The 18,982-nt window shown below is 41.6% G+C and overlaps 1 protein-coding gene across 1 annotated transcript in view; it reads right to left on the bottom strand.

Moving 5' to 3' along the window:
• LOC308288343 (semaphorin-4B-like) overlaps nucleotides 1-10,732 on the bottom strand; it is a 104,754-nt gene extending 94,022 nt beyond the window's left edge. Inside the window, exon 1 of the mRNA XM_080729760.1 lies at nucleotides 10,515-10,732. The gene's annotated coding sequence lies outside the window, so the exon portion shown is untranslated. The remainder of the gene's footprint in view (nucleotides 1-10,514) is intronic.
• Nucleotides 10,733-18,982: the final 8,250 nt, after the last annotated feature.

The following is an 18,982-nucleotide window of genomic DNA, read 5'->3' as shown; positions in this document are numbered from 1 at the left end:
CGCAACGTGTCAATAATGAGTACCTGTTCACCATGGTGGAGTCTAGGGGTTTGAGTCTATCAAGGTGCATCCAGCATGGCCGACGATCTATATGTAATTTACAATTTAGACATTTAGCAGACTCTTTATCCAGACCGACTTACAGTAAGCAAGGTAAATCACAAACATGAAATGCAGAGAGACAGTGGATTGTGTCAGTAATCTAGGATCCAAGAACCAGCAAACAATATAATATCAAACAATAATAATCTGTAAACTCTAGAAACTATAGGATGCCAGTTAAACAAATCTAGAACCTGTCATTTATCTAAATAACATGCCATCGAAAAGAGTATAGGACATGTGGAGCGTTGTGTTTTAGGGAAGGTTCAGACATAAGAACACAATTGGCCCGTGTCAAAGGGGAAATTCAGACCAAAACATATCCCCCCTTGAATGTCCATGTTTTCATTAATGTTCCTACATGGTTTGGTGGATTTCTGTTATTATTGCTCCGAGTTTTGGTCTGGATTTCCCCTTTAAGGGCAGGGAAGCCGGGCGGGGTGGGTGATATTTGTCACTGCACCTCCTCCTACGGGCTGAGGCAGAGCCCATCAGCGGGGAGTGTTAAAGGGGAGGAGTGCTCCCGGTGGGGGCTCCTCACAGACAGGCGAGCCAGTAGGCTACAACAGCAGTGCCAAGCAATTGGGATGAATGCCATGACAACTAAATTGGGAGAAAAATGTGTAAAAAAAAATATTTAAAGCTTAAACAATAACAACAATGGAGCCATTGGAACATGGGTTCTTTTTAACATTTCCTGAAAAGTAACATTGTTGGACATAGAAGGTTTCCACCCGACAACAGGAAAAAAAGAAAACTGAACAAACCTTAATGATAGTGAACAAAAAGATGACACTAATCCGTATTGTTTTTCACGGGTCAGGGAGCAGCACACAGGGCTATTAACCCAATGGCTCATTTTGGAATAAAGATGTGCATTTATCCTCTGGAAAAAACTCATGAGTTTCAAATCTTCGCCGTCGGACGGAAAACTTTTAGCTTTCTGGAATTGGAAAAAAATAACCTCCTGTGTTCCAATGGATCCAATGACGTTATTATTTTAATCACAAGCTCTTAATAATACTTTTCAATGGTTCAATATTTATAAAACCCACAGCCACATTTAACCACTTTCACTTCAACAACATAGCAAAAATCCTTCAGATCTACAAGCTCACAATACATCGCATCGCGAGGCATTGTGAGCGTGTAGCTATTTTTGCTACTTTTGTGTGGTACTGTAGTATGACGAAGTAGGGCATTAATTTTCATCTTAAAAAAAATTCACGCCATCTTAAAAGCGGCGTGAAAAGTTTAAACATAGAGGTACAACAAGGATTCTGCCTGACAGCAACAATAAGCTTGTAGATGCACTTACATTATTAATTCATAATGTTATGTACGGTACGTTTGGGTGCCATGAGTCTGTTTCTAGAAATATAGCGTCAAAAGTGCAATATTTGTCTTTGAAATGAACTAGGATGAAAGTCATAAGCTACCAAAAAAAATAACTGCACACCACTTAACTGCACACCACTGCATGTGGGTTTCTCACCTGGGATTGTTTAACTCATGACTTTCTAATTGATAGAAATAGTAAACGCCAAACGGGCGTGACGTGTGCCAACATCCCACTCTTCTCATGTCAGCGGCGTCTATACTCTGTGCCGCAAACAACGTGGCATCTGAGAACCAACACGCAAATCGCAACAACGGTGGCCTTCATGAGGTGGGGATCACGGCGCGTTAGCGTCGCCACTCGTCTGCTAATTACGCCGTCAAAATCCCCAAGCCTTGGCCCGCCACAAGTGGGCTTAAATTCTTCTCATGAATTATACATGGGCGTCGTGGCAGCACAATTAATCCCTACGGGCTTAAAGCGTTTTGAGGACTCATTTCTTTACGCGACAAGACAAGCGGGGCGAGAGGGATTTAAGAGGCGGGGGTCGTATCAGATGACTGTGTTCTGTTACTGTGGCCCTCGCTTCACCTCCAACGCAACTGTTGTTCACTGCAAGTCCGTCCACGTGTTCAGGTACAATGTGATGTTGTTACCAGTGGCATAAAGTAACTAATAATAAGTATGTTAATGTACATAAGTAATGTACGGTACATTTGGGCTACCGCAATGTGTTGTGAGCTTGTAGATCTGCCATTTTTGAAAAAAGTAGAGAGTGAATTTGACTTTGCTTGTAACAGTATATTTCTACACTGTGGCATTGCTACTCACTAAAACACCTGAGTACTCCACCACTAAGTACAATGTGATGATGATGATGATGTTACCAAATGAATGTCAATGAACCCAGCTATTAAAAAAAACTGAACTCTTCCCATTACCTATTATCCAGGGGGGAAACGTGATATAGTGTGTTGGAGCTGTGACGTGTGTGTGTGTGTGCGTGCGTGCGTGCGTGCGTGCGTGCGTGCGTGCGTGCGTGCGTGTGTGTGTGTGAGGCAGTAAAGGTGTTTACACTCAAACTGGTGTCTACTTCAAAGGAACAAAGTGCAGGGCCTCCAGTGTTTTTGTATCAGGTGGGACCCTGAGGCTGTGTCTTTGTTAGAGACAATAAGACACGTAATAAATATGTAGTAAACTTGTCAACCGTCGCCTCTTCTGACAACAGACATGCTGCTGGGGCTCTAATGGAAGTGACAGATAGGCTTAGCATTAGCATGCCACGCAAGGATGCAGACTAGACCAGTGGTTCCCAAACCTTTTAGCTCTCACGAGTCACGACCCAAAAGAGAAATTGTACTGGTTTGTTAACAGCCAGCTTCAAACCAGAGCCCGGGACAGCAGAACACCTGGCTGAAGCACCGCCAGACAATCATAGGAGGCTTCTGGGTTCTACAAGCAAAAGCCCATTCCCAAGATGCACCGCAATCTTTCATGGGCAGATGTGACTTATGGTGTAAATAGTAACAAATAAATTGCCGGCTTATTGTGTCTAAAAAGGCATATTTAGCCACTGGTACGCATGCCCCAACCCACTGAAATCAAAATACTAAAATCACTAAAACAATAGAAAGAAAGCAGTAAACCAGACCAGTTGCACTTTATCCTGTATCCTGTGTAAGTTCTCTCTCCTGATTGGTATTCCGACCTGAAAATGCATTTTTATCTCCGCCAGGCCGAAAGGGCATGGGGAGACGAAAGGCATGGGGAGACTATGTTTTGCACCCTTCCCGTCCGTCCGCGTGTGTCTGCGTGTCCTTCCGTCCGTCCGTCATCTGTGAACAGCTAATCACTGGCACCGTTGGCATGATGGCAGCGAATCTGTACACACACACTCCCTGGGTGCCAGAGCAGAACCTCTGCCCCCAATTTCTCACATGGGCCTACACACTACACAGTATCTCTATAGTCATTAAACGAAACGGGTCTTTCAGATTTTTCATATTCCATCCTGATTGACTAAGATTGGCTTCCAAATTATGCAAGGGTGCTCCCTTTTGAAGAAAACGCCTCAAATCATGAACACGCACAGTCCCACTAGGCTGAGGAAGAAATTCCACTTCAAATCAGCCTCATGGTGGCGCTATAACAGGCCAATTTGTGTTTTTACCTATAACTCCACTGATCAGTGTAAAACATTGTATGTGCACAACCTAGAGGCCAAGGAAAAACCTTTGCCCTGCATATTTCACATCTTCCTTTTATAGCGCCACCAGGAGGCCGATTTATGAAAAACACTTTTTTGGATATTACTCCGTCAGATTTGATCCCAAGATTTGATCCCAAAACCAAAATCACACAAATCGGTACACAGTATCTCTATAGTCATGTGATCAAGATGGATCTGTCCGATATTTCATATTCCATCCTGATTGGCTAACATTGGCTTCAAAGGTTGGCAGGATTGGTCCATTTTGAACAAAATGCCTCCAAATATCACACAAAGATTGTTATCTACAGGAAAACTAACTGCATAAAAGAAAACTCTGAAATTTGCTCCCAAAATTCTCCCCTCTGCTATTTTCTCAGAATGTTCACCCTAGTATAGAGACGCTTCATGTGGTTAATCTGTTTTCCCTCAAGGCTAAATGATCAAGTTTAACACATCATCACAACCAAACTGTAAGCACTGGCTGGAAATTACAATACCATCACTGTCAGGTGGAAACCTTGTTAATGTCCAAAACTGTTACTTTACAGGAAATGAACCGGTGTTCTAATGGATCCAGATAATATTTAGTAACAAGATCTTGTTAATACTTTTATTTGGTTCACTTCAAAACAAAATTCACACATAACCATTTCCACTTTAACGGTTGCATTGTGAGCTTGTATATTTGTGCGGCTATTTTCGCTACTTTTGTGCTACACTGTCATACGAAGAAGTACAGGATTCATTTACGGGGGGAAAAACACAAGAAATGAAGATACAAGGTTTCTGCAGGACAGCAACAATGTACAGCTTTGTTTAGATATATATTTTTTTTATTTCCTGTCCTAATACACTTATGTCCAGAGAGCCAGGGGCCACAAAACGCAATCTAGACTTTCATATCACTGAAACTGAAACATCAGATGTGCTTATCAGCAGATTCACATGGAAAAACATTCCAGAAATGCAATGTCTGGTTTTCATTTAGGCCTACTAGACCCCTGGCTCTATCTCTCACTACGTGCACGTGCATGTGTTTTTTTCCCTCAACTTTTCTTTCAAAACAAGAGAGGGGAAATTGAGAGATTGTTTATCATGTGAGATTTCATATTGGACAGGGGACAGACACATTACATAATATCCAAATATAAATGAGTGAAATCTCTTGCGTGTTTGTGTAGCTGTCCTTCGCATATCTCAAAAAACGTTTTTTCAAACTTGTTTATCGCCAAGTATAGAGCCTGGTCTGATACACCTACCTACGCAAATATCCATATATATGTTACTATATCAATATGACGTCATACGATGATGGATACTGCTCTAAGTACTCTGACAACAGGTCTACAACAGGTGCTCTCATGTACAACGTGAACGTGTACCACAGATACAGTGGGTGCTCTCAACATGTAAAGCCGACACAACAGGTATTGCATAACCAGAGGGGCATGAGTCCAAATGACCATCTTCTAGATCGGCTATTTTCTCTGTAGAAAAACTCTTTCATTAGTAATCGAGGCACAGATAGAGGTCAGATTAGACAGACTACAAATGCCTTTCATTAGCATAGAGCCAGAAGTACTTTACCTGTATTCATTTAAATTCAAAGAGCTTTATTGGCATGAGAAAACATACATATACATTGCCAAAGCAAACGTAATCCCCCACCCAGTGCTGTAGTTTCTAAAGCCCAGCACCAGTCTTTCTACACCAGTCTACAGAGTCATGCGCATGCTGGTATTAAAAAGGCAAATGATGCGTTTATATACAGCCTTTCTCCCAGGCTTGTTTACATTCACCCATTCACACACTGATGGCAGAGAGAAAGATGCAAGGGGAGGAACCAACCAACTCATCAAGAGCAGTTAGGGGTTCAGCGTCTTGCTCAAGGACACTTTGACATTAACCCAGATGGGGTATTAATTGAACTGGGAACGTCCGATTCCCAAGCAGCCACTCCTGACTGAGCCACTGCTGCCCCAGACAAAAGCAATGGGGATGACAGACGCAGAGACAGCCGATGAAAACAAATGCAAATGTTTTAGCATTAAGGGGTATGTATGTAACTTTGCACTGTGATTACATGACAAAACAATCAATATGTGTGTACTAGTGGTAGACAATCCATTAATTTAGCCTACGTTTACAGTTTAGGCATTTAGCAGATGCTTTTAATCCAAAGCGACTTACAATAAGCAGACAATACATCACTATAATAAACAAGATAATATGTCAGAACATCAGCAACAATATGACAAATGAATATCAATCTAAAAAACAATATAATCAATACAATATAATAATACAATATAATAAAATCAATCTAAAAAACAATATAATCAGTAAGAAAAAAAGGTTCTAACAAAGCTAAAAAACAAATGCTAACTAGCTTCATGTATGGTCATTGAGTGTTTCAGTAGTGCTATGGGTTTAGGTAGAGTCTGAAAAGGTGAGTCTTCAGTCCACGGTGAAAGCTAGCGAGTGAGTCCGTTGTTCTAAGTGCGACAGGGAGTTTATTTCACAGCTTGGGGGCCAGGAGGGCAAACTGTCTCGGACGAGTGGATTTTTGTCCTGGGGTTTTTAGCTAGGGTTCTGCCAGCATCCCTGTGTTGGCTGATCTAAGTGTTCTGTCAGCATCCCTGTGTTGGCTGATCTAAGTGAACGGGTGGGGGTGTATGGGTTGATCAGGTTTTGGAGGTACGGAGGAGCCATACCTTTGGCTGCTTTGAAGGTCAGCACCAGTGTTTTGTATTCAGTGCGGGCCGCAACCGGGAGCCAGTGGAGGGAGAGGAAGTAGGGGGGAGACATGTGAGAACTTAGGCTGGTTGAAGACCAGTCGTGCCGCGGCATTTTGGATCAGTTGGAGAGGTTTAAGTGCACATGACGGGAGACCACAGACCAGTGAGGAGAGAGTTACAATAGTCAAGTTTTGATACGACAGATGTCTGGATGAGGAGCTGGGCTGACTCCTGGGTGAGGAAAGGTCTGATTTTACGGATGTTATAGAGTGTGAACCTACAGGACCGGGTGACTGATGCAATGTGTGCCTACGTGAACGAATCACGTTCACGGTAATGATCTGTTCAAACGATTCGTTCACCTTCACCGTTCATAGCGCAATTGTCCCGTGAAAAACCATTGCGTGAGCGTTTTTATTAAACGTTGGCCAAAGTTACATAGTACCCTTTAACTGTTCAATGTCAGCCTATGTGTGTGTCACTGTGAGGTGTTAATTATGACATGTCACATGTTAGAACTGCACTGATACTGTAGTAGAGGAATCTTGGAAGCAACGTTGCTGCTCTGGTCAAATTATACTCCAGAAAACCTCAGAGAAAACTATGCTGTGGGATGATGTTTACACCCTTCACATATGTTTATGTGCGAAGACTTAATGAGGGCAAAAAGAGTTTTCCACATCATTATATGGAATACAGGGCAAACCTTTCATTTTCACATAATCGCTGCGGGGTGGAAACCTTGTATGTCCAAAACCATTACTTTTCAGGAAATACAACCTGTAATATTTTTTGATTGGTTCAATATTTCTAAAACCGACAGCCCACTTTCAATTTTAAACTTTGGCCACGCGTTCCCGGCTTGTAGATCAGCTGTTTTCACTACTTTTGTGCAGCACTCTTGCAGAACGAAGTAGGGCACTCATTTATGAAAATACAAAAGGTTGAAAGTGGATAAAGGTTTCTTCCCGGCAGTGACCACATAATGAATCTAGAGCATGAGAGGTTAAACTGATGTGCTGGTGGCAGAGCATGATAACAGTCCTGGGTGTCCCCCATGCATGAAATAAAAGGGTATAATCTGACCACATAAAGGGTACAATGATCTGGACTCCAATAAAGCAGCGGTTCTCAAAGTACCCAGCTAAATAAGTGGTCTGTTTGGTTTCACTTGAACACTCTCAGAGTTATGGGGTTCCTTGGCCTAATGCGTGGGTTTTCAACAGGGGGTCCTCAGAGTTACCAAAGGGGGTCCTCCAAATCTTTGAGTGATAGAAAGTATTTTTTCTTCTTTTTTATATTAATCACTAGTGTGGTATATGGACACCTATTCTGAGAGCTTTAGCCAAAAATAGCCGATCTACAAGCTTGTAGATCGGCTATTTTTGGCAAAGAGCTTTGGTGTAGGGGGGAAAAAGAGCAGACTAAGTACAGAGTGAAAGGTCAAGTTTATTAAGTATTGAAGGTCAATCAAGTGGTTAAATGATGAAACTATATGGAATCTATGATAAGGTTGTGTGGGTCCCCGCTTCATCTCTCTCTCAACTAAGGGGTTCTTGGCCTGAAAACGTTGAGATGTGTAGTAAACAGGGGATCTTTGAAATTAAAACCTTTGAGAAACATTGTCCGAAGGGGTCCAATCCGGCCTCCTCCTGGCTGCAGAGAGATGACAGTTTTCCCACATTTTGCCAGTGGAGGGGAAGGAACGACAAAGGGCCTCTGGGCCTCTGAAGACCCGGGTTCACTACATTCCCAGCAGCTTTTTTCCCCCCTGCCCGCTGTCTAAATACACACTATGAGCTTTACCACCCGTACGCTTTGTAATAATAATCTAAGCCTAAACTAGAAGTTTAGACCCTCCTGGCCCCCCAAACTGTGGAATAAACTCCCTGTTGCACTTAGAACGGCAGATTCACTCCCTAGCTTCCGTCCGTGGTCTGAAGACTCACCTCTTCAGACTCCACCTTAGCCCATAGCACTTAACATAGCACTTGCCTACACTCAGTGACCATAAATGTGTTTAGATTTCCGTATTGATGTTTTATCTTGCTTATTGTAGATTGCTCTGGATTAAGAGCGTCTGCTAAATGCCTAAATTGTAAATTGTTGTGGGGTAAAAAATACCAACTACCGTACAATATTTGCCTCATGGGGTGTATTGGAGAAGTATACATTTGTCAAAGAAATAGGAATAAGTCAAGTCCCACAAAATTGTACATGTACGGTATAATATAACTCAGTAAATGTACTTAGTTACATAGACTCTGCTTTCCACCAGTGACTATAACAACATTCTGGGGGCCATAAAGTGACCAGCCCTAGCCCCTCCCCCATCCTCTCACACACACACACACACTGACCAGGCCTCAGTTGTTAAAGTGGGTGTGGAGTTTGGGCGGAGTGTGTTTGTTTTGGGTGGGTGAGATAGAGAGGAGACCCCAGGACAACATGTTTCATCGGAAGAAATTATTAACATATGAATCAGTCAAGAGAGGGAAAGAAAAACAGCAATGATAGCCTGTTAAAGAGATATTGTATCTGAAGCTGGTTCCAGCATACACTCTACAATGAAGTCATTCCAAACATTAGTATTGTGTGTATGCGTGTGTGTGTGTGTGTGTGTGTGTGTGTGTGTGTGTGTGTGTGTGTGTGTGTGTGTGTGTGTGTGTGTGAGAGAGAGAGAGAGAGAGAGAGACAGTATGTTGGTTTCTTGCATCCCTATTCCCTAATACTGCAGAATGATGTGTCCATGTGCAGTTAAGCTTTTCAACTTCAGTTATTGAGCCCTGCAAATGCATGACAATGTTGATACCCAGCAATGAGGCACAATTCAAAGCAACACCAGGAGATATGACAAGAATGTTAGTGGAACGAACACATGTGTCATCATCATTTGACAGAAAGAGGGAGAAGTCAGGGACAATGTTTTTCATTGCAATCACGTGTCCACACAGCCTGCTGTACTCACAGCATTTTATAAACACTAAATGACTAGCAGCAATAATCTTTCCCATGTTACTTTAGGACAAGAATAGCAAATAATTACAGCATAAACAAGTCATTTATAGCACTTTAAAGCACTCCTCTACAGAGTCAAATGTGTGTGAGATGTGTCATACAAGTCAAATTAAATACTAAGAGTTGTCTTTTAAAGTATTAAAAAGTACAAAGCTCAAAGAACAATTTGTTTTTGTTTTTATATCAATGCATTGCTGAATTGTAAAATCTAAAGTTAAAATAGCAGATCTACAAGCTCACGAAAGCTAAATAAAGCTTTGGTGATTCACTCTGACAGTTCCAGGACAGATGAGTCAAAAGTACAATATCTTAAAGTGAAAGACATAAGTTTCCAAAATAAAGTACAGTATGCCTACTCAATTCAGTAGCCTAAATATAGGTCTATAGCTACTGTCCACCTCTGCTGTACAGTATGGTCACCCTTGTCCAGTGGTCAGAGCAGATAAAAAATAGTCAAGACGTCAATTATTCCATCAGGTTTTGTTCTCTACCTCCACAATGTGATGTTGGACAGGCAGGAGGAGACCCAAGACATTTCAACAATTCACTCTAATAATCTATATCATTGCAGTGACTCATATCATGTCACAAGTAAGCTGAACGCATTTGCTGTTAAAAGGGTTTTTCTAGTAATACTGATGACCGTGTCAGTGCTGTCAAACAAGTCTATGAATGAATCTATCTATGAAATCGATGAAAATGCATCACACACATTTACACAATATGTAGAGGGGTCCCTGCTTCATCTCTCTCTCAAGTTCAACTAAGGGGTCGCTGGCCTTAAAACGTTGAAGACCCCTGTCCCCTGGTGTAGAAGAACCATCAGTGACCGCACCAGCCGAGTCTACCTATTTTCCCTCAGAAAAAAAACAACACCAGACACTGGAGTCAAGTCATCCGACTTTGCCAAACGCACCAGACCAAGTCTAACAAAATGTATGGGGGCTGCATGAGGGACCATCGCCGTCCGTCACCGTCAGTACACAAACTTACTACTAGTCAAATGCGGCACAAACTTAACCCGTCATGTCATTTGAAAGCAGAGCAACGAGAGGGCAGCAATGTAATGGAAAACACAAAGTGCTCTGTCTGTGTGATATCTTACCGAGTAACCACGGTCCAAACACGGTGAAGAAGAAAACACATCAATCTCCTGCCTCTTCACTTCAGCAGCTGCTGTGCCTTCCATACATGGCTTTAAATCCACTGTCTGTCCCGCAGCCCGCTGTATTCCATGCAATGAGTTGTTCACCTCGTCTGCCCGTCCACCATCATTCACAACCCGGGCGTGTGCGTATTATTCCTGTGTGCGGCGCGCTTGCGTGTAACGGTGTGTGTACGTGTAGCGGTGTGTGTTGCTTTTGCTTCTACTACTACAAAGCAGGCTACACTAGTACACACTGAGGTTTGTTTGAGCGCTTTGGTCTGTACGAACTTGAAGCCCCACCTCCTTCTCCTCCTCCTACTCATCCAACACACGCACGACGCACGCACGCTGCCTCTTTGATGGTGGAGGAGACTGGAACAACTCAGCCCCCCTCCCCCTCCTCCCTAGTACACGACTCACCCTATGGCAGGGGTCTTCAACGTTTTCAGGCCAATTAAGGACCCCTTAGCCTTTAGTTGAGAGAGAGATGAAGCAGGGTCCAGGGACCCCCACATTGGCCCACAACAACCTTTTCAAATATTCCATAAAGTTTCATTGTTTGACAGCACAATCACCATCAGTGTAGTTTGAATTCATGTAAATTTGTGTTTTCAGATATAACCACTTGAACTGTCAATACTTAATAAACTTGACCTTTCACACTAAAGGCCCATTCCCACTGGGCCAGATAACAGATAAAACAATCTCTTTCTCCAGATATTTTTCCATTCAAAGTGGATGGTATACAGATAAAAAAATATCTGCCACAGATAAAATAAATATCTGTGGCAGATATTTTTTTTATCTGTATCTACCATCCACTTTGAATGGGAAAATATCTGGAGAAAGAGATTTTTTTATCTGTTATCTGGCCCAGTGGTAATGGGCCTTTAGTCTGCTCTTTTTCCCACACGAAACGCCAAACCTCTTTGCCAACAATAGCCGATCTACAATCTCACAACGCCTCGCAGTGCGAGGCGTTGTGAGCTTGTAGATCGGCTATTTTTGGCTAAAGTTCTCAGAATAAGGACACTAAGGTTCAAGTGGTTAATATAAAAAAGGAGAACAAAGTTTCTATCACACAAAGATTTGGAGGACCCCCTGTAGTAACTCTGATGACCCCCTCGGAGTCCCGTATACGTACCCCCTGTTGTAGGCTTTATTTATCAAACTTTTCATGACAAGACAAGGACCCCCAATATCTATTTGACCATGGAACCCCATCTCAATTTTGTTAGTGCAAGGGACCACCATACAAAATTTGTATTGTTAAGATATTTCAAAAAGATTCCATATTTTTCCACTTTTCCTTTTCTTTTTTGTTTTGATAAAAGGTTAAAGCACTATATTCTGATTGTAATTGTAAATTATAATTGCTATAGACTCTTTAATAAACATAAAAACAAAAGAATCAGGTGGGTTGCAAAATTTCAGGAGAGAGGGTTCCTTATCGAGGCGCAACTTCTTATAGAGGCCCTATACATTTTAGCGTGACCTTGTTTTGCTACCTGAAACTAACACAAATCTCTGGAGTAATGTCATCAAGATCAATCAGTATCAGTCACATTTCTTAAATTCCATTCCATTTGACAATAGGATTGGATTCCAAAGTTTGCCAGAGGGCCCGTTTGGGAAAATAGGCTCAAATCATGAACATTGAGGGGCCTATAAACAATTTGCCACAAATTGTTTGTTGCCAAAACATGATTCCACTAAATTAAGCACAAATAGACAGGTCACAATGACCGTTACTCAGGGTTTTCATTCTCCCTGCTGTTTGCCTGTAATTGCCGCCACAATTTGTGGGTGGCAATTGTATGAACGCAGCACCCATGCCCAAATGGATCAGTGCTTGATAGATACACCTGCTTGCTGTCGCAGCCCATCCTATACTCCGGCAGAAACAACCAGTGTCTACAACGTCACAGAGACGCGTCACCATGGGAACCAAAGAGTTCAGTAAAAGGGGTGGGAACCCGTCGCCGATGGCTGTTTGCTTAACAATTTTGACTGCTACGGTGATTGCATCATAGCAACTGTACTTCCGCCTAGCTTAGCTGTCCTGAAAACCGTCCTGGTTTAAATTCCCTACTGTCTGTCATACAAACTCTATTAACCCTGCAGCTTCCTCATGTCCTTCCGGCTGCACTCCAACAAACACTGGCCTGCATGGGAAGGCAACTCGATCTGGCGGAGATCTGCACTCGGAGGAGTGCACTTTTCTAGTTTTCTATATTGCTCTATCACCCCAACCCTCTCTCTAAAATGGTAAATGGTGCATTTGTATAGCACCTTTATCCAAGGCGCTTTAGAGATTGTGCATTACATTCACCCATTCACACACACATTCACACACCAATGGCGGAGGAAACCAACCATGCAAGGCACCAACCTGCTCACCGGGAGCAACTATATATAGCGTTCAGAGTCTTGCTCAACACTTCAACACTAACTCTGGGGGAGCCCGGGATCGAACTGGGAACCCTCTCTGTTCTAATGACGGTATCTCTAACCCTGAGCCGCCTCTCTTCCTCTCTCTTTCAGGTGAAATAACCTACTCATAGATTTCAACACAGAGAAAATCCATTTGTTCTGTCTTCACATCAGTGATAAGCCCTCTCTGTCCACACGGGGCGTCCCGCGCCGTCACTGTGTCTTATTCATCAGACGTAAGTCCGGCGATGGAGGAGAACTGAGAAGGTCCACCACAAAGAACATTACAAGAGATTAACAAAGACATACAGAGCTGAACACAACCGGGTCCAGTCATTCATGTCACCTCTTTTTGTCCCAAAGACATGAAAAGGCTGAGTATATAGACGGCAAGTTCTTCTTTAAGACTCGAGAACAAAAAAGGATTGTCTGTCTGTCAGTCTGACCCCTCTTTTCTGTCCGTCTGTCCTCCAGTCCACAGAACAGTATACAGTGGAAAGTACATTTACCTATAATTTAGTATGTCAAAATTAAAATGAAATATAATGAAAAAAAATTTTTTTTTTACATTTTACATTTTAGTATAGCTACCTTTACTTAAAAAAAATAGCCTCACTCGTATTGCAATCAAATTATTGTCTTAGGAATGTGACAAATAGCCTACAAAAAACAAGGATCTGACAAGAATTTTGACCTGATGGTGAAAACTGATAATCCAATTTATACCTCGAGCAAGCAGGCATGCTCAATGGTAAAAATGTCAGCACTTAAGCAGGAAACCAGGTTTAAATCCAAGGTAGAAGAGGAAAGTTACACAGTGCTGCGTTAAGTAAACAATCAGAGTACTTCTCCCACCACTCAACCCACAACTCAAATTATCATCATTATCATGTTTTTTGTAAGCTCTCACAAAACCATTTATCACAACCCGAGGGGGAGAAGATAACAGCAATAAGTATAGGCTTAAAGTCCCTTGTTTTCTGTGAAGTGAAACACTGGCAATAATTTAGCAGTGACCTCAGAGAGACAGGATAACGGTAATAAATCAAAGGCGATAATCAAGGCTTACCCAGAATGTCCCCTTGTGGGAGAATAAAGTTTACCTTGACCAGGGGTGGAGGAGTACCCAGATTTCAAAGTCCTTAATTCAAAATCTTACTAAATCAAAGTACAAAGGTACTAGCATCAATTTATATAATATTGTTGTTATTTGTGTTCTTTGTTATTTTTCTTACTTTGATCTTTGACTTGATTTTTTGGGGCTTTTATGCCTTTATTGACAGGACAGTAAGCTGACAGGAAATGGGGAGAGAGGTGGGGAGTGACACGCAACAAAAGCCGTTGGGATTGGGACTCGAACCTGCAACACACTGACAGGCCACATTGTAGCCTAGGAGCCTGGACTGCTACACCAGCGGTCCAGGGCACATTGATCATCTTTAAGTTTAAATATGTTTTTTTTTTATTATTATACTTTTATTTGTACATTTGTCTTAGTTGTTTTGCTAAAAGTAAAACTCAAATAAAGTGTAAAAGGTATTAGCATCAACTTCAGCTATATTGAAAATAGCAGTGCTAAAAGCTCTCAACGCGTCATATCTTCTATTTTGGAAAAGATTCTAAGATTTGTTTTATTATCAATTTGATATGCTAAGTAACTCGTAAGTGTCAAATAAATGTAGAGTAAAAAGTACTATATTTTCCTGATGTAGTGTGGAGTAGAAATATGAAGTTATGAAGACTTGGAAATTATGTTGTAAAGGTACTTTGAAATTGTCCTTAAAGGAGTAGTTCATCACTTTTCAACCTGTCTTCATATAATAGGTCCTCACTAATGTTCATGATAAAATATCACAATTTTTTTCTACGCTGTGGGAAGTACAATCCATCGTCTTGTGACATCATCATTTTCCAAAAAAGAAATGTAATCAATATTTTTGAATAAAATATTAGATTTTTATTATCGCAAGAACAATGGCTTCCACTTTAAAATTGCAACTTTTCAGGAATAGAAAGCCTGCAGTTTCTATAAACTGGATTGGCAATCGATGATGTCACAAGACGATGGGTTTCTGACCTGCCCACAGCCCTCCTCTGAGAAAAAAAAAAAGAAAAGCTATTTTTGAGTGAGGACCAATTATATAAACATAGGTTGAAAAGTGGTGGAGTGCCCCTTTAAGTATTGATTGATTGATTGATTGATTGAAGACTTTATTAGAAGTTTGCATAGGAAAAGGTACAGTTTCATGACGGTACAGTTCACTGGTACAAGGTCTACTAAAAGGAGATCCATGAAAAGACTAAGCTTATTTCCACTGGAAACCATTAAAGTATCTCATATAACATTGAATGACAGACAAATAGAACACAGTACTATGCAGTAGATATGTAAAGAAAAAGAAAAAAGAAAACAGTAAGTCTAAACAAACAGTATATACAAATAGGGGGCAGGGGAGGGTAGGGTTGGGCTAGGTTCGTTTCTTTTTTTTTTACCAGTTGCGAACGGCTGCTGCCTGTAAGTGGTTTTTCAGGGCAATTTTAAAGGATGCTAGTGATCCACACTCCTTTATGGCCTTCGGTAAGGCTTTCAATTACAATACTTAAGTAATTGGTAAATGTACTTTACTTTACACCATGCACAGACCATGACCTTGCTTGAGGCCATTTTGAGAGCCAGGCCCAGACAGAATGTTGTTGTTTTATTCTGAAAAGATTGTCACTCTTCCAAACCAAACAGAGGAGCGACCAAATCAAAGGCTCTCTCCTTTAATCTGCTGAGGCTCTTGAATCATGGATTACTTTGGGGAGAAGATAATCGTCCAACTTCTCCAAAAGTCAGGCTCATAACAACAGGGAGCAGGTGAGCCGCTCAACCAAATTAACCACTTAGTGACAGTGTAACATGTTGTTAAAAGGTTAAATCTCTATTAATCTCTTGTAGACTAGTACAGGTCTCTCCAGTTCTTTAATAAACAGAAAAGTCAAGATACCAATTTAATCCAACCAGGAGAGAGAACCTCTCAAAGATCATTCATCATCTTACATTTTATAATGTTCCAGTTCCAATTTTGTCTCCTCTTTTTTCCCCTCACTCCCATTTCATTAGTTTATCCTGTATACTTTATGAGTTCTCACTTTTACTACATTTATTTCTATATTGTGGTATTACTATTACTTAAAGGGACTACACCATGAATTTCACATTTTACAATTTTTTCTTGTTTTTTGGTCTTATCAGTGTCTCTTCCAGCCCCCCAAAAAACCTAAGCCTTGCATTTCATTTCAGTGATTTTCTGAATGGACGTGTCTGAACTCTTTTGAAATCTGCTCTCAGCGTAGGTCACCTTTGGGCTCATTTCCTATTGGGCCCCCTTGAGAAGGGGGCGGTACTTTTTGGGAGGCTATATTCTATTGAGACTATGTGGTGGGCGTAGGGTGACCAGATGTCCCCCTTTGCGGGGGACAGTCCCACATTTCCATGACTTTTCAGGTGTCCCCCAAATTGAGACTCTGTCCCACATTGTGACTGGCAGGTGTTGATATAGGTGCGCTGATTGTTGCTGAAGCTCTTAACATGAGATCACAGCAAGCTAGACTGGACCACACTGGACTACTGGAACACATTATAGAGCAGAGCATTGTAGTGTAAATCTCTCTCATTGTCTGTTTTCCCTGCAAGATAAGCCTGTTAATAAAATAACATGAGAAATATCCCCTATACGGGGGTAATTAACAAATTAATAGGCAGTATTTGGGCTATATGGTCGAATATGGCATCAAAGCATTTATTAGCAACTTAGGTAATAATTTCTTATTAACCCCCCGCCCGCCCGTCCCACATTGTCCCACACAAGCAGTACTTCTGTCCCTCAAATGGACAGTTTGGATCTGGTCACCCTAGGTGGGCGGGGTAAAGTGGTGCTAAAATTGGAACGATACAGAGAAGATTAGCATGGTGCCATGCTAAAATTGGAACGATACAGAAAAAATTAGCATAGTGCCATGGTATCTTCTCTGTATCGTTCCAATTTTAGCCCAAAGACAACGCCCCTTTGCCAACAATGGGTATTTTAGTATTGCATCTGAAATGGCTTGGAATTAGAGACAGACAGAACCTGACATTTCAATATCTGAGTGGTTGTTTAGGCTAAAACCTGTATAAAACCGTATTATGGACCAATATTTATATAAAATATATATTTTTCAAAGCATGGTCTAGCCCCTTTAAGTAAAAACATTAAGCGGAGTAGGCCTACTTCTTTCACCAGTGGCATTCGACACAGTGTTGAATCTCATGGCTCACTGTAGGTGGTATAGGTCTGCAACCGACTACAATCTTCAAACCCTCCCCAAAACAGTCCGCCTTGTAGTTTCACAGCTTGCTATCGGTGCAAATTAGCCCCTTCGCCCAATGCTGGGGGGGGGGAAGTGGCAGCATATCAAAGAGTGCGGTTGGTAATCTGCAGACATGAAGATGTTCATGACACAGATCCGTGAAGCTGCAGAGGTTTGGGGGAAGAAGCACTTTGATCAACATTAAGTGGTCTCATGTGGGGGTGAGGAGAAGTGTGTGTGTGTGTGTGTGTGTGTGTGTGTGTGTGTGTGTGTGTGTGTGTGTGTGTGTGTGTGTGTGTGTGTGTGTGTGTGCGCGTGCGCGTGCGCGTGCGTGTGTGTGTGTGTGTGTGTGTGTTCTTTTTAATTGGATAATGAATGAATGATTTCTGGTTAAGACACACAAGGACAGAAACACACACGTTGTATAATGGTGAAATGAAAATAGCCAATCTATAAGCTCACATTGTGTCACAATGATGTAGATCTGCTAGTTTCGAGAGAGAAAAAATAATAATGAAAACAAAGTGTGTGCGCGTGCGTGTGCGCGTGCGTGCGTGCGCGCGTGTGTGTGTGTGTGTTTCTTTGACTTTAAAGTAAACTCTTTGAAAATGTTGGCCTACAGGCCTAAACATGACATGCCCAAAACAGGGACAAGTTGGATAACTGGGTTAAAAGTGGTTCAGACGAAGAAACACTGCAGAAAATCCCCAGTGAAGACTGAATTTCACATACCGGTAGCTTGTGGACCTCATCAGATCAACCCCCAGTAAACATGTGAACACACCGGGGGTGCATGTACACCAGCCATTAGTATTGGGCCCCCCTCCATATTTTGATGGACTTATTGAATAATACAGGATGTTGGACATGTCAGCTTCCAGATGTGGCTTTTTCCAATCCATGGCTATGCAGCTGTGGCCTGTGGATTACCAGGATGAAAATGTACTTGTTTTTAATTGATTCATTTAGCGTTTATATTTTCCATAACTGTTTTTAGTCCAACATAAACAATCACAAACTATTATGACACTTTCCCTTATCATTATAAAAGTCTGTATAATGTTGCATATATGATTACGTTATGAGTGCTTATATCATACAGTGTTATGAGAAGATTGCAATGCTATAGCAGATTTTCAGACGCTTATCGACACACTTATCAAGGCTGACGTCAGGCTGGTGTGTGGGGGCCTCAGCATCCACAGCCCGCAGCTTTAAGTGCGTTGAGCTGCACCCCAGGCATGCAGGGGTGTCGCACCAAATTATGGGCCCTGGGTACAAGGATTCACTTCAATTATGTTGTGCTTTAACCATTGAAAAATAGCAGATATACAGAGTGCCACGCTGCAAGCTTCTAGATCTGCTATTTTAGAAAAATCGTGAACATTTGTGCAAGTCTTTGAATATTTCGAATCCTTCTAAGATTTTTGAAAAACCTGTTTCTGTGTCAGTTGTACTTTTTCATGTGAAGGACCCCCAAAATGATATGTATTTATTTGGCCACAGAGCCCCATCTCAAAACATTTCGTTTCACGGACCCCCTAGAAGCAAAATTTGAGTTACAAATGTTCGCTTAAAAAGTTAATATTCAAAGATTTGCACACATTTTCACGACATTTCAAAAATAGCAGATCTACAAGCTCACAGCGCGGCACTAT

Source organism: Nannobrachium achirus (assembly GCF_963921795.1).
Source record: "Nannobrachium achirus genome assembly, chromosome: 7".
Taxonomy (NCBI): Eukaryota; Metazoa; Chordata; class Actinopteri; order Myctophiformes; family Myctophidae; genus Nannobrachium; species Nannobrachium achirus.
This window is presented reverse-complemented; position numbering and strand designations above follow the sequence as displayed.